The sequence below is a fragment of the Rissa tridactyla genome, chromosome 5 (assembly GCF_028500815.1).
Source record: "Rissa tridactyla isolate bRisTri1 chromosome 5, bRisTri1.patW.cur.20221130, whole genome shotgun sequence".
Lineage (NCBI taxonomy): Eukaryota > Metazoa > Chordata > Aves > Charadriiformes > Laridae > Rissa > Rissa tridactyla.
In genome coordinates this window covers 77,405,676-77,419,252 of record NC_071470.1, presented here as the reverse complement: position 1 = coordinate 77,419,252, position 13,577 = coordinate 77,405,676, and the positions used below count along the sequence as shown (strand labels likewise).

General features: G+C 60.3%; 1 long non-coding RNA gene across 3 annotated transcripts; it reads right to left on the bottom strand.

Moving 5' to 3' along the window:
* Positions 1–9,427: 9,427 nt before the first annotated feature.
* On the bottom strand, positions 9,428–12,581 carry LOC128910296 (uncharacterized). Of its 3 annotated transcripts, none has more exons than XR_008466684.1 (7): positions 12,307–12,581; positions 11,866–12,035; positions 11,449–11,546; positions 10,738–10,977; positions 10,185–10,383; positions 9,936–10,079; positions 9,428–9,725 (listed from the first exon to the last, which is right to left on the bottom strand). It is a non-coding gene; the product is annotated as an uncharacterized LOC128910296 (long non-coding RNA). The 3 variants fall into 3 exon arrangements; XR_008466683.1 differs by having other exon boundaries at positions 10,201–10,383; positions 12,307–12,578; XR_008466685.1 differs by having other exon boundaries at positions 9,668–9,680; positions 10,201–10,383; positions 12,307–12,578.
* Positions 12,582–13,577: the final 996 nt, after the last annotated feature.

Genomic DNA, 13,577 nt, shown 5'->3' with positions numbered 1-13,577 from the left:
ATCCAGCACATCTTACCAGGGATGTTCACCCGTTCGTTATTTATACACAGAATAGTCTCAGTGTTCCGCCTACCTACTGCATAATTCCAGCCGGGATTACGTATTCGTGAGGAACGACCCCTGAGCCTTTTTGCACACGCGTATTAAGTTTTGCCGCGTCGGCAAAACCACTTCCGCATGAAGTGTGAGCGTCTCGGCGGTGGTTTGGGCGAGGAGAGCCTTCCTCACGTCGTCCTTCTGAGGTATCGAGTCATCTCGGGGCACTAAACGTTTACTCCGAGTTTGCCAACTTGTTGAGGACGATGAGGATGTCCCTGGAGGTGACCCCAGCCCTGTCCTAATTGGTACAGGAGCACATACGTGGCGCATAAACGAACCTTGAAGCCATTAACTCCTTCTTGGCGTCCCATCCTTGGCGATGAGCGCCTTCTGGCTGTCTCCTCATTGGCACCACCTGTAACACCAGCTCCGTGACTGAACTATTTTCTCACCCATGAAGTAGGTCAGTAATTCGCTGTTTTTCTCACCCAGCGAGACGGTTTAGCAGGAAACAACATTTCAGTTAGCGTACGGTTATAAACGAAGCAGAGACCTGGCTTTGGTAACAGCACCGGCTCCGAAAGCGTCTCTTCTCTGACCATCTCACCACGGTTCTTTATCCAGAGGGATTTTTTTTTTTTTTAATTTTTTTTTTTTTTTCGAGGTGGCTGAAGGATTCCTGAGCCTGCTTTCAATGACCTCGGTAACGCAGCAGCGCATCACAGCACCGCAGGTGCTCGGCCAGGCCTCCGGTTGCAAAACCTGACGGCGTGTCTATTGTGTTACCCTCCTCTCCCTCGCAGAAGTCGTGACAAATGAATAAAGTCGCTGTGGGCCACTAGACGCATTCAGGGTCCGACGTGGACCGTACCCAACGAACAATTATTCTTTTTAGCCGCGTTTCCTTGGGAAACCAGGTGGTGACCAGGAAAAAATAAGCCCATAACCCTACTTTTCAACCAGGTGTTCAGAGCAAGCCTCAACTATTGGGAAGACGCTTTCTGTGGTTGCTTTTTCTACAGCGATAACCAAGGGCTTTGCAAATGTTGCCTTCACAAAGAATGAGAAATAGGAAGAAAGAAAGGTTATACAGCCCCGAAGCGGGGGGGTGGGGGGTCTCCATCGCTGTAACCTGCCCAGCAGAGTTGTCCTCTACCGGGACCAGGACGGTTTTAGCATCATCCCCGTTCCCTCTGGAGCCGAGCGAAGGCCCAGGGATGCTGACAGCGCTTCGTGGGGGGGGGGGCGCTCAGCACAGTCTGGAAAGAGCTCACACCCAGCAAAACATCCAACCTGGGGGGGCAGAGGATGGCGAGAGGGGCCACCGGGTGCTGCAGGGCAGGAGGCCTGGGGCAGGATGGAGAGGGGAAGCCCCGGGGGCCGCCGAAGGAGACGCGGCGCTTCGGGAGGAGCGAGAGCCTGTTTGGCAGCACTCGGGATTCATTTTACGGGGGGGGGTTACGGCATTTCTTGCGGGTACAGCGCACAGTAATCCAGCCTGTGACTTTCACCCGTGTGCCGCGTTGTGAGGAAAGTCTGAAAACCCCTTTGAAATTTGATGGATAATCCAGCCAAACGTACAGGCGTGTAAAAGGAGAGTGATTTACTCCGCAGGGAAGAGTCACGGCTACTCCTTTCCCTCTGTTGAGAATGACTGCTTTGCATTTCACAATGAAATCATAATATTATAATACAATATTATAATTACAGTAACGCATTTAAACAAATTAATGTTATGCGTTTCATGGTACGCAGGTCCTGGCCCCAGATACCCAGCCTTCTACGCTACAGTCGCCCTCAAAAGGGTGCAAGAGGATTTTTTTTTTTTTTTAATTTATTTTATTGTTTTTATACATCCCGGTACCAATCCCAAATGACTTTAACAGGCTCCCAGGTCCCCATGCCTTGGGAAAGACTCAAAATCACCGACCACGGCGTAGGAGAGCTGCGTAACACTGAGAGAATGCTTTCCCAGCCCAAGGAAATGCATTTTGACAGCCCCAAGGGGCTTTTGTGATCTCCCATCCGCAGGGACCCGGAATCGCCTGGAAGGTTCCACTTAGTACAGGGGATGGGTCCTTAGCGGAGGGGATAAAAGCCAAAGTTAGTCAAAATATGAGGGGAAAAAAAAAAAACAAACCACACCAGCAGCTCGCCCAGACCCCTGCGGGCAAAGGCAAACGCTGAGCTCGCTCTCACCTGAAATAAAAAGTCCGCAGGAAAGGCCAAAAGCGTCTTTAAGGGGCCTCAGACTTTGCTTTTTCGGTGCTGGGAAAAAAAAACCACATGTGCGTGGGAGCAGAGATAACGGCCTCCTGGCAAACAGAGCTCGCCGGCCCGTGCCGCGTCCTCGCTCTTTTTTACGCCTCCGCGGCCCGGCACGTGCAGGGGAAAATAATTAGAAAAAAAAAAAAAAAACAACCAACCCAGGACGCGATGGGAGCAGTCTGTGCTGCTGGGAGAAATCCCCCGTCCATATTGAACAACAAAAGGGGCGCGTTTCCTCGCTAACCTGTTAGTTTCCACAAAAAGCACTTGTAGCCATTGCTGGTGAACCAACCCCCCCCCACCCCACCCCCCAATAACCTTGACTTTTATAAAGGGCTCAAAAGACGGGGAAAAGCCCCGGCCTGGCAGCGTTCCTGGTGCCGGGAGGACGCCGAGGGAAGCGCCTGGGTTTGCCTTTCTGTGGATAAAAGGGGGTGAAGAAGAAGAGCCGGCATCGCCCGTGCCCAGCGCCTGCCCCGCGCTTTGCTCCTGCTGCTCTGCAGCGGCTCCGGGCCCTTTTGCTGCCGCTTTGCCCCTTTTCTGGTCTTTTTTTTGGCAGGATTTCATTGTGGGGTATTGAGGGGGGCGGTGTGTGTAGTATTTTGGGTTTTTTTCCTTAGGCCGGAGCTTTGCAGGGGCAGTTTTGCTCCTTCACTGTTTTTTTTCCCCACCAGCGGCTGTCCATGGCGGGGGCTGGCAGGTCGGTCTGCTGTGCATTTCCCTTCCTTTGCACCCCCCCCCCACTACTTATTTTTGTGCTTTCTTATTGCATTCTTTTTCTTTTTGTGTTTTTTTTTAATTTTATTTTTTCTCCATTTTCTGTTTTTTTGTTTTATTTAAGTGTATTCTTCTTATTACTTATTTCTCATCCTTTTTTATTCTTTATTTTTACCTTCTTATTACACTTTTTCTTTTTTTACCTGTTTTTGGGGGTTTTTTTTTAATGTTTTTTATTTTTTCCCGTTTTTTATTCTTTACAACTATTTTTCCTTTTTTTAAAAAAAATATTTCCTGAGTTTTTTTCCTTTTTTTCTCTTTTTTTTTTTTCCCTTTTTTTTTCCTTTTTTTTTCCTTCCCCCCCCCCCCCCTCCCATTTCCTGCTCTTCTCCCAGCCCCTACACTGCTGCAGCAGCCCCTGGGGCAGCCCCACAGCTGGGGGCCCTCCCTGGCTGACGCTGATGAGAAATGACCCTCAGCTGGGGGGGGTTTGGCTGGGGGTGGAGGGGGGATGTGATGGCGGGTGTGGGGCTTGGGTGCTTTTGGGCCGGGGGGGTGCAGGGAGGGGTGGTGAGCTGTTGACCCTGCCAGGGTCTTGGTTTTGCGGCTGCCCTCCCTCCCCTGGGCTGCCTGAAGCCCCCCATCTCCTGGGGGCGGGGGTGGCCGGAGCCTGTGTCCCCCTCCTGGGGCAGCGGGTCCCCAGCGCTGGCCGTGGGGGTCCCCGTGGGCCCCGCAGAGGGGCTGGGAGGGGCCTGGCCGCGCTGAGGAGACCAGCCCTGCTCCCCGGCTTGGCTCCGAGGTGGCTCTGGGCGCCCCGAGGTCTCCGGGGGTGCCCGGGGCCGGCCGGGCTCGTGCCCGGCTGCGGGGACTTGCCCCGGGCTCCCCCCGAGCCCCCGGGCGGCGCGTTGGGGCTGTGGGACCGGCCGTGGGGTGGCCCAGAGCCTCGCTGGTGGCGTTGGCCAGTTGTAAGTAGAATTGTGACTCAGGGCGATGCTTTGGGGCGATTTGTGCTGGTTGTGGCTCTCCTGAGCGCGAGGGAAGGGATTTGCTGGCCCTGGGCCATGGGAAAGTCGTTCTTCTGGGTGGTTTCCCAGCAGCTGGTTCCCGCTGGGTTCCGTCTTTTCCCCGGGGACGGGGGTCGGCGTCGCCCCCAGGGTTTGGTCGTGTTTCTCCCCAGCCCAGGACTCTCCGGTTCCCCGGGTTCTGCCAGCGAGGGCAGGGGCACAAGGAACGTCAATCCGGAGACACGGAGGCTCCAAGCCCCGATGGAAGGTCTAGGGGGAAGCAGCCGGGTTCTGGGCTCAAACCTGCCCGGGGCAGCCGGGGCCCGTCCGTGTCTCTGCGCAGAGCAGAGAAATGCGTTTTCCGGCTGGAAATGCAGAACCGGGGAGATTTATGATCTGGATAACTGTAGGCCAGGTATCAATAAGGCCCCCATTCAGCTCCCCCCCGGCTGATGGGGGCCGGGAGTGACTCGGGGCTGGGGGCATCGCGTCTGCCCCCCGAACCCCCCAGGTCCGGCCGGGAAATCCCTGGATTTCTCCTGCCTGGGGCCGGGGACAGAGGAGCCACCGGAGGGGTCGGGGTGGCCAGGCTGGGACAGGCCGGCGCAGGGCAGGCAGCGGTCACTTGGCTCTGCCATCCCACCCCCCTTTTTGCCATTTCCGCCCCCCCACCTTTTTTCCCCTTTTTGGCCACTTCCCCTTTTCCCTGGTTGCACTGTGGGCACTGGGTCAAGGAAAGTGTCACAACTTTTCTCTTTATGTTTCCATTTCCCTCTTCTCTTTCCCTTTATTCTTGGTTGCACCGTGGGTCCTCGGTAAAGGAAAGTGTCACAACTTTTCTACTGTTATTCCCCTTTCTTCCCCTTTTCCCTTTCTTCCCCTTTTCCTGCTGGCCCCGTGGGCACTGGATCAAGGGAAGCATCACAACTTTTCTCTTTCCATTGTTTATTTCTCTTTCCATTTCTCTCCCCTGAGTTACCCGAGTCAAAAATGATGCCATAAATGCGTTGGGGGGTGTGGGGTGTATTTCCCCTGATTTTCCCCCCTCGGGTGTTCCCCCGCCGCCCCACCCTCGCGGTGTCGTCACGGTCCGCAGCCAACCGGGGGTGGGAGTGACTGGTGACGCCCTAGTGACGCTGGTGACGCCCTAGTGACGCTGGTGACGCCACGGGCCGGGGGCGGAGCGGGCAGCGCGGAGCGGGCGGGCAGCAGGACCCGGGGCGACCCCCGGTGGGCGGGGGGGAATGTCCGTAAGAGGCGTGGGCGGGGAGAAGGGGCGGTGCTGGAAGACCGCGGGGCGGACGCGCATGGGGCGGGGCCCGGTGCTCTCGGGGGCGGGGCGATGTCCATAAAAGGAGTGGGAGGGGCGAGAAACACACCCACACGCCCAGCAATGGCGCCCGCCGGGACGGACCGCAGCCGCCCCCCGGCCCGGCCCGGCCCCGCTTCCCCCCCGCGGCGCTCGGGAACCGGGGCTGGGGCTCCGGGCCGGGCTCGGGGCGCGGAGCCGGCAGCGAGTCCCGCCTTCCCGCCCGGGACAGCGGCTACAGCGGCTCCGGCACGGCCCGAGTCCGCCCGGGGGCGCCGGGACCGGCTCGGCGGGACGGAGCTCCCTTCTCCCGGCAGCGGGACGGGAACGGCGCCGGCAACACGGCGAGGAACGGTCCGACCGGGGACGGGATGGGAACGGGGGCTGCCGGGGCGGGGACGGGCCGGGCAACCGGCCCCCGGGGGCTGAGAGCCGCCTGGGCTGTGTCGCTTCCTTGTGTGAGTCCTTGGACCGATGCTGTTGTTGTGATCGATATTTTATTGTTCTTGTGGGTGTCGTTATTGCATTGTTATTGTGTGTGTCCTTGTACCGATGGTCTTGTTGTTGTTATATTTTTTATTATTATTGTTATGATGATGTTCTCTGCCGTTACTGTGCTATTAAACTGCCTTAACTCAACCCACGAGTTTTTCCTCCTTTTTCTCCCTCTTCTCCCCACCCTCCTGGATGGGGGGGTTGAGCGAGCGGCCCCCGGCCCCCGCTGGGGTTAAACCCCGACCCCGGGGTGAATCCGGCGGGTTTGGGGCTCCGGCACACGGAGCCGGGACACGTCGCCCACGTCCTGCGTGTCCGGGCAGAGACCGAGTCCTGCGCTCTGGGGGCTGGACACCGGGGTCACTGTCGCGGTTCGGGCCGTTCTGGCCACGGGACAAAGGAGAGATGCTCTCCCCGAGGAGAGGGGTGAAGAGATGGGTGACTTCAGAGTTCAGCTCCTTGGAAGGGGCTTAGCTAAAAAGTGAAGTCACTGAACAGAGAATTGGTGCTGTTTTACTGCCAACCAGGACAGTCACTAAGGCAGCTTTGGGGCTCACAAAGGGCAACTCGGTGCTGTGTCTTGGGGGCTCGAAACTGGGCTCATTTGGCCACTTCAGGGCTCAGAGTGACTAAGTCCTGCATTTGGGGGCTCAGAAACAGAGACCAAGTCCTGCGTTTTGAGGGGGGCTGAAACTGGGTCTATTTGGCCGCTTTAAGGCTCACAGTGACTAAATGCTGTGTTTTGGGGGGGGGCCTTGAAACTGGGCTCATTTGGTCAGGTTTTGAGCTCACAAAAAAAGACTAAGTAAGTGCGTGCTGCGTTTTGGTGGCAGGGGTCAAACCCAGGCTCAGTTGGCGAGATTAAGTAAGTGCTGTGTTTTGGGGGGCTTGCAACAGGGCTCATTTGGTCAGTTTTTGGGTTCAAAAACAGAGACTAAGTAAGTCCTGCATTTTGAGGGGGCCTGAAACTGGGACCATTTAAGGCTCACAGTGACCAAGTGCTGTGTTTTGGGGAGGGGGCTCTGAACCAGGCTCACTCGCCCAGTGTTCAAGCCGAGAAACAGAGACTAAAAGTGCTGCGTTTTGGGGGGCTTGAAACCAGGCTCGCTTGGTCAGGTTTTGGGCTCAGAAACAGAGACTAAGTGCTGCGTTTTGGTGGCAGGGGTCAAAGCCAGGCTCATTTGGCCAGGTGGAGAGTGAGGGACTAAGTGCTGCATTTTGGGGGCTTGAAATGGAGTCCAAACCCTGTGTGTTTGGGATCAGAGACCAAGTGCTGCGTTCAGGGGGCTTGAGACAGGGCTCATTTGGTCAGGGTTTGGGCTCAGAAACAAAGTGCTGCATTTTGGGGCCTGGCAGCAGAGACCCAGCCCTGTGTTTGGGGGCCTGAAACCTGGCTCATGGGGCCAGTGTCAGGGCTCCCACAGACAGACCAAGGGCTGCCTTTGGGGGCTGCAGCCCGGGCTCCTGTGGCCAGTGTTAGAGCTGAGAGACAGGGACCGAGCCCCGTGTGTTGGTGCTCAGGAACAGAGGTCAGTGCCCGCCTGCGGGGGCTCGCAGCAGAGCCCCAGCCCCGGGGGGGTGCGTGGGCTCCAGACAAGGCTCCTGCGGCCAGTGCTGGGGCTCGGCAGAGCCACCGAGTGCCGCCTTCGGGGGCTCGGCCCCGTGTGCCCGTGTCCGGGCCGGGCAGCACAGCCCGAGTCCCGCCTTCGGGGGGCTCCGGCAAGAGCCCCGGCCCCGCTGGGGGCTGCAGCCCGGGCTCCCGGGACCGCCGTGGGGCTCGCACCGACAGCCCGGCCCCGCCTCCCCCGGAGGGGGCCAGCCCCCGCCCCGCCGCCGCTTCCAGCCTTTATTATTCCGCGCCCGCACGAAGCCGCCGCCGTTTTCCCGTGCCCGGCCCCGGCAGCCCCCGGCTCCCCGCGGGGCCGGGCCCGGAGCCCGGCGGGCAGGAGCCGGCAGCGCCGGACTTGGGCCCCGGGGCCGCTCCCCGCCAGGCCAGGCCCGACCCCGCAGCGCGGCTCCTCCGGCCCGCGGCGCCGGGACTGGGGCGGCCAGGCCGGGCTCGGGGCAGACCGGACCCAGCCCCGACCCCGCCGCGGCCCCGGAACCCGGCACCGCGCGCCCGCGAGACCCAGACCCGCTCCCAGACCCAACACCGGCCGCAGCAGCAGCAGCTTCAGCCGCAACACAAGCCCCGTCCCCAGCTCACCAGCCCCGGGAGAAGACCCCGCGTCCGCACCCACCGGCCCCGCTCTGCCGGCGGAAGAAGCGGCGCGTGCGCGGGGCGGGGCGGAAGGGGCGGGGCCTCGGGGCGCGTGCGCGGGGCGGGAGGGGCGGGGCCTCGGGGCGCGTGCGCGGGGCGGGAGGGGCGGGGCCTCGGGGCGCGTGCGCGGGGCGGGGCCTGGGGCGGGGGCGGGGGCCCCAGGGCGCGTGCGCGGGGCGGGGCCGAGGGTATTTGGGCCCCGCCGGGCGCCGGCCGCCCCCTTCTCTCTCCGCTCGTTCTCTGCCGGCGGTGCCGCCCGCGGCCCCGAGGCGGCAGCGGCCGGGCCGGGCTGGGCTCCCCCGGCGGGGCCAGGTGAGGCGCGGGGGGCTCGGCCTGCGGCCGGCAGCGGAGGAGGGTCGGACCGAGGCCGGGCCCGGAGGCTCGTCCGCGCTGCCGGGGTCTCGTCGGAGGAGCCGTCGTGGCTCGGGGCGCCGGGGAATAAAGCCCGGAGGGCCGGAGAGCGGCGCCCCGGGTCCGCCTGGCGGGTCCCCCCGTCTCGTCCCGCCAGCGCCCGTGTCCGGGCCCGTTCGTGGCTCGTCCGGGGCTGTGGGGAGTCGGGAGCCGGTGCCGGGGCTGAGCGGTGGGTGCTGGGTGCCGGGAGCCCCGGGCCGGGCCGGTTGTGGGTGTCGGGGCGGCAGCGAGGGGTTGGGGATTCAGGACCGGGAAACGGGTCCGGTTTGAGCTCAGAACCGGGTATCGGGGAGAGATTCAGGGCTCGGGACCGGGCGCTGGGGAGAGTTTGGGGCTCAGGACCGGGGAACTGGGAGCTTGTTGAGGGCTCAGGACCAGGCAGTGGAGCAGGTTTGGGGCTCAGGAACAGGCACCGGGGGGTGGTTTGGGCTCAGGCCCAGCTTTGGGGCTCAACTGGGCACCAGGGGATGGTTCAGGGCTTGGGTCTCCCACTGGGTCCAGCTGGGGGTTTGGGAACAAGCTCTGGGGCAGTTTTGGGGCAGACCCTGGGGATTTCCGCAGCCCAGAAAAAAGACTAAGTCGTGCGTTTTCTGTGCTTGAAAATGCCAGCGGAGTCCTGCGGGTCTGGGCTCAGAAAAATGACCAAGTGCTGCGTTTTTGGGACTTGGAAACAGAGGCTCAGTCGTCTGTTTTCAGCCCCAAAACCGTGGCCCGGGAGGGGGGCACTTTGGGCGGGTGGAGGCAGAGGGGGGTGGGAGGGCGCTGGGGCCCGGGCGGGAGGGGGGGGTAGGCAGGGTGCGTGGACCCCCGCCGGAGGTGGGGGTCCGGTCGCGTTGTTCCCCAAAGTGCGGGACGCCGGCATGCACCAGGCCGAATTAAACGTCTGAGATAGTCTCTGGGCGAAAAGGCACTTTTCCCACTTCATTTGAGAGTCCAACTGTTTATTCACCGGACTAGTCATTGAACAATAAACACGCTCATTAGGCAACACGTGTACAATTATGACAGTTCATATTCATATACAAGCCATGACAGTGATTGATTTACGACCTGGCCAAAAGCCAGGAGCAGTTGAACAAGCACAAGCTGTGATGGGCTGGGGCTGGAGCCAGAACTGGAACCACCCAAGAGCTGGAGGCGAAAACGAGCTGGAACCATCAATGGGCTGGAGCCAAAACTGCCCAGGAGATGAAACCCAACTGGAGCCCACAAGGAGCTGGACCTGCAAAAAAATGGGTGCAGAAAGTAAAACATCGCTGTGTGATCAACACCGTTTCCAGCACAACCCCAAACAGCCCCCTACAAACTACTGTGCAGAAAATTAACTGTGCCCCAGCTGAAAGCAGGACAGAAACAATGACCTGGGGCTGCAAACGGGCTGGAACCATCCATGAGCTGGAACAGAAACAAAATGGGTGCAGAAATAACTCACCTGAAGGTGCAAATGAGCTGGAGGCACAGCAAACAGGAGCTGAAATGAGCCAGAGCCATCCATGAGCTGGAATGGAGCTGGAGCCGTCCATCAGCTGGACTGGAACCAGAGCAGAAACAAACAGGAGCCACAAATAAGCTGGACCTGGAACAAATGGGAACAAATGGGAGTGAACCCACAAACAAACAGAAACAAACGGGGGCCCAAACCGAGCTGGACCCGAAACAAATGGGGGCCCAAAGAACCGACCTGAAGCCGTACGGACCTGGAGCGCTGCAGTCCTCACAGGTCTCCGGGGGGGCGCAGGCCACACTGTCCCCTGTCCCCAGCCAGGCGCAGGGCAGGTGGCAGCATCAGCCTCAGCGCAGGCAGCCCGGCTCCTTCCCAGGGCTCCTCACCCCACGCAGGTCCCAGTGTGGCTGGGGGTCTTCTGTCCATCTGTCCATCCCTGCAGAGGGAGAGAGATGGGACAATCAGCTCCTGGTGGCACTGGGACGGACAAACTTGCAGTTGCCCAGGCACGGGCAGCTCTGCCCGGACCCTCGGCAGCAGCAGCCCGGCACCGCACACCCGAGAGGGGACGGGACACCAGAAATGTCCTGTTTCTCCCCAGAAGGGTGGGTGACAGCCACATCTGGCTGAAAACCTGCCCACGCAGCAGCGTCACAGACCGACTCCAGCAGCCCCAAGGTGGGGCCGGGGCCAGCACCAGCAGCACGTGCCCTCCCCATCCCCGGGAGCCAAGTGTCCTGGTCCCCCCGCATGGCCCCGGCTCCTCTCCCCGCTGCCCCAGGGCACTCACCTCACCGGGCACGGCCTCCCACGCCCCGGGGCCACGCTCCTCGGCCCGGGCACCCGATGAGCCTTCCCCGCACATGGGCACAGACACGGGCATCACCGGGGCCACCAACACCTCCCGAGGGACCAGCAGCTCTGGGATGGCATCGCTCCCTGTGCCCGGCTTCACTGTCCACTGACGGGGCTGCAGGAGCTGGGGCGGGTCCTTGGAGCGGCCTCTGCTCCCACCGCAGCACATTTTGAACTGAAACAAAAAGACTTTAGGTAAATACACAGCTTCAAACAGAGGTCCAAGCTCTCCCTGGCTCTGGCAGAGCCTGTGCCAGGCTGGAGGGGTTTGTCCTGCCAGCAGCCGCTCTGGAAAAGAGCTGCGGAGAAGAAACCAGCTGGTGCCTGCACCAGGAGGAGGGAGCCTGGCAGCAGGAGGGGTCACCGGCCACCCCAGGAGACCCCCAGCCCCACTAAGTCCCCTCCTCCCCTGGGGACATGGATGGGAGCAAGGCCCAGGAGCTGCCAGCGTCATCGAGTGAGGACTGATCCCATGGTGGAAATCGGGAGCTGCCAGGACCCCCAGCCCCACTGGCCGAGCCACAGACGTTGGCCCCCAAGAGGGGACCCCAGAGGGTTGGTGCCGAAACCCGCCGGGAAAGTTAACGGGCCCTGGCCAGGCACCGCGGGGGATCCCGCACCGGGGAGAGGGAAACAGAGAACTCACCGCGGCTGCCTGCGTGAGGCCCCGGAGCAGAGGAGCAGAGCAGGGCCCAGCACCGGTCCGTACATCCGCACTCGGCCCGTGCCGTCCGAGGAGAAAGGCTGGAACACAAAGCACAGACTCACCGGAGGAAATACCAACTCCTGCACATGAGGCGTCCCAGCCAAACTGGGGCTCCCCAAACCCGGGGTTCTCGCACCCTTCACACGTGCGGGTCCAACACGTTTCACTGCTCACTGGCACCCACCCTGCCCATTACTGATCACAGAAAATCCCGGCACAGCAGCTCTATTTCTGCAGCATCCTCGCTGCTTGGCTGGATCCCGATGCCCCTGCAGTCTGTCTGGCCAGAGCCACTTCCCTCTGACACCAGGCGATGCCGGGAGGGTTTCAAAGCCTCGTCCGAGGGGCTGGCTTTACCTTGGATGTCCTGGGGTGTCCGTTGTCCTTCAGGGACAGCTCTCGGCTTCCACACAGCAAAGTCTTCATATCCAGGGCCTGGACGTCCTTTAGTTTGTTTTACTTCAGCACAAACACCACCCATGTCCGCAGTAAAACACCACTCATCACGCTGCGGTGTAGAACGGGACCTAGTACAGATCAGCAAAGTCCATACGCTTTCATACGATAAAGACCGACCAACGTCATCGTTAGGGAAGGGCATTTTCTTCACACTCCCCAGGCCAGGGGGCATACACAGCACATGCCACCCCCCGGGCTCCCCCGAGTCCTGCAGGGAGGTGTCAGCCCCCAGGACTTCACCCAAGGGATCTGCAGTGGCCCCAGACGCCCAGGAGCTCCGCTCCTCTCTCCCGCGCCCCAAGCAAAGTCACCACAGCCACCACCAAAGTCCCCACTCACCAGCGGTGGGAGCAGCCGCAACGTCAGCTGGTTCCCCCGACGCCGGCAGCCCTGCAAGCGAGTGGCCGTCACGCCCGGCACGCAGCAGAGCCCCGGGGAGCTGCCAGGGCGCAGGCAGCACCCGCAGCCGGGAAACATTGCAGCCAGCAGCCAGTGCTGCATCTGTCCACGGTCACTCATGGGTCCTGGCAAAAATCCAGTGGACAAGAGCCTGCGGGGTCAGGCACAGAGATGGGAAGGGCTCGGAGAGGGCCAGGGACAATAAAACAGCCTGTTTCCTGAGGGGGGAAAGAAAAGCATGGTAAAACTGAATGCACAAATAAAACTAGTACTGTGTGAAGTCAAAACTTGGACTTTTAAGTTTTAACTGTACACCTTAACCACAACCCATGGCCAGCAAGCACACACAGGGTTCTGGTAAACAGCTGCCTATACACATCAGCTAGTAAACTGTGTTAACCAAAAGGAAACAAAAGTGCATTTAATTACAGCCCTGAGCTCATCAGAAGCTCCTACAGAATCATAGAATAGTTTAGGTTGGAAGGGACTTTTAAAGCTCACCTAGTCCAACCCCCCTGCCATGAGCAGGGGCACAACGGTGTGGAGCCACTGTCACCCCAAAGAAGGTGATGCCAGCACCGATTTCAGCGGCGTTTACCTCTCCATGAAAGAGCCGGCGCTGGGGGTGTTCCTGGTCGTGACGGCAGCCGTTTTGGTGGACTTCGCCCTCAAAACCTGCTGGAGAAAAAGCAAGGTGCTCCCACCACGGAGGACCTGCAGCCCTGCCGACGACAACGACAAGGAGTACCTTATCTACACGCTCTGAGGGCAGGGGGTATCCCCTTTTTGGGCCCCCCCAGCCCTGCGAGGTGGGAGACATCCCTCCTCTCCCCCTCAAAACCATTTTTTTCCGGTGCATTTTGGGCACCTGCCTGCTGCTTTAGAATTATTTGAATTCCTGCGGCGGGGGTTTTACGTTTTTTTAATTCTTTTGTAGGGAAACAGAGGCGGGGTGAATTACTTGGGGAGGGATTAAAGCTTCCCTCCTCCTCTTTCTTCCAGTTTTGGGGGGGTTTCTCCCCAGCTTCCCAGCTCGTCTCTCCCAGTAGGGGAGAACTTTGTAGAGTGGGGTTGATGGTTGGACTCCATGATCCCAAGGGTCTTTTCCAACCTGAATGATTCTATGATCCTAGAGCAGGGCTCAGAGCCCCGTCCAACCTGGCCTGGAGTGTTTCCAGGGATGGGGCATCGACCACCTCTCCGGGCAAGTG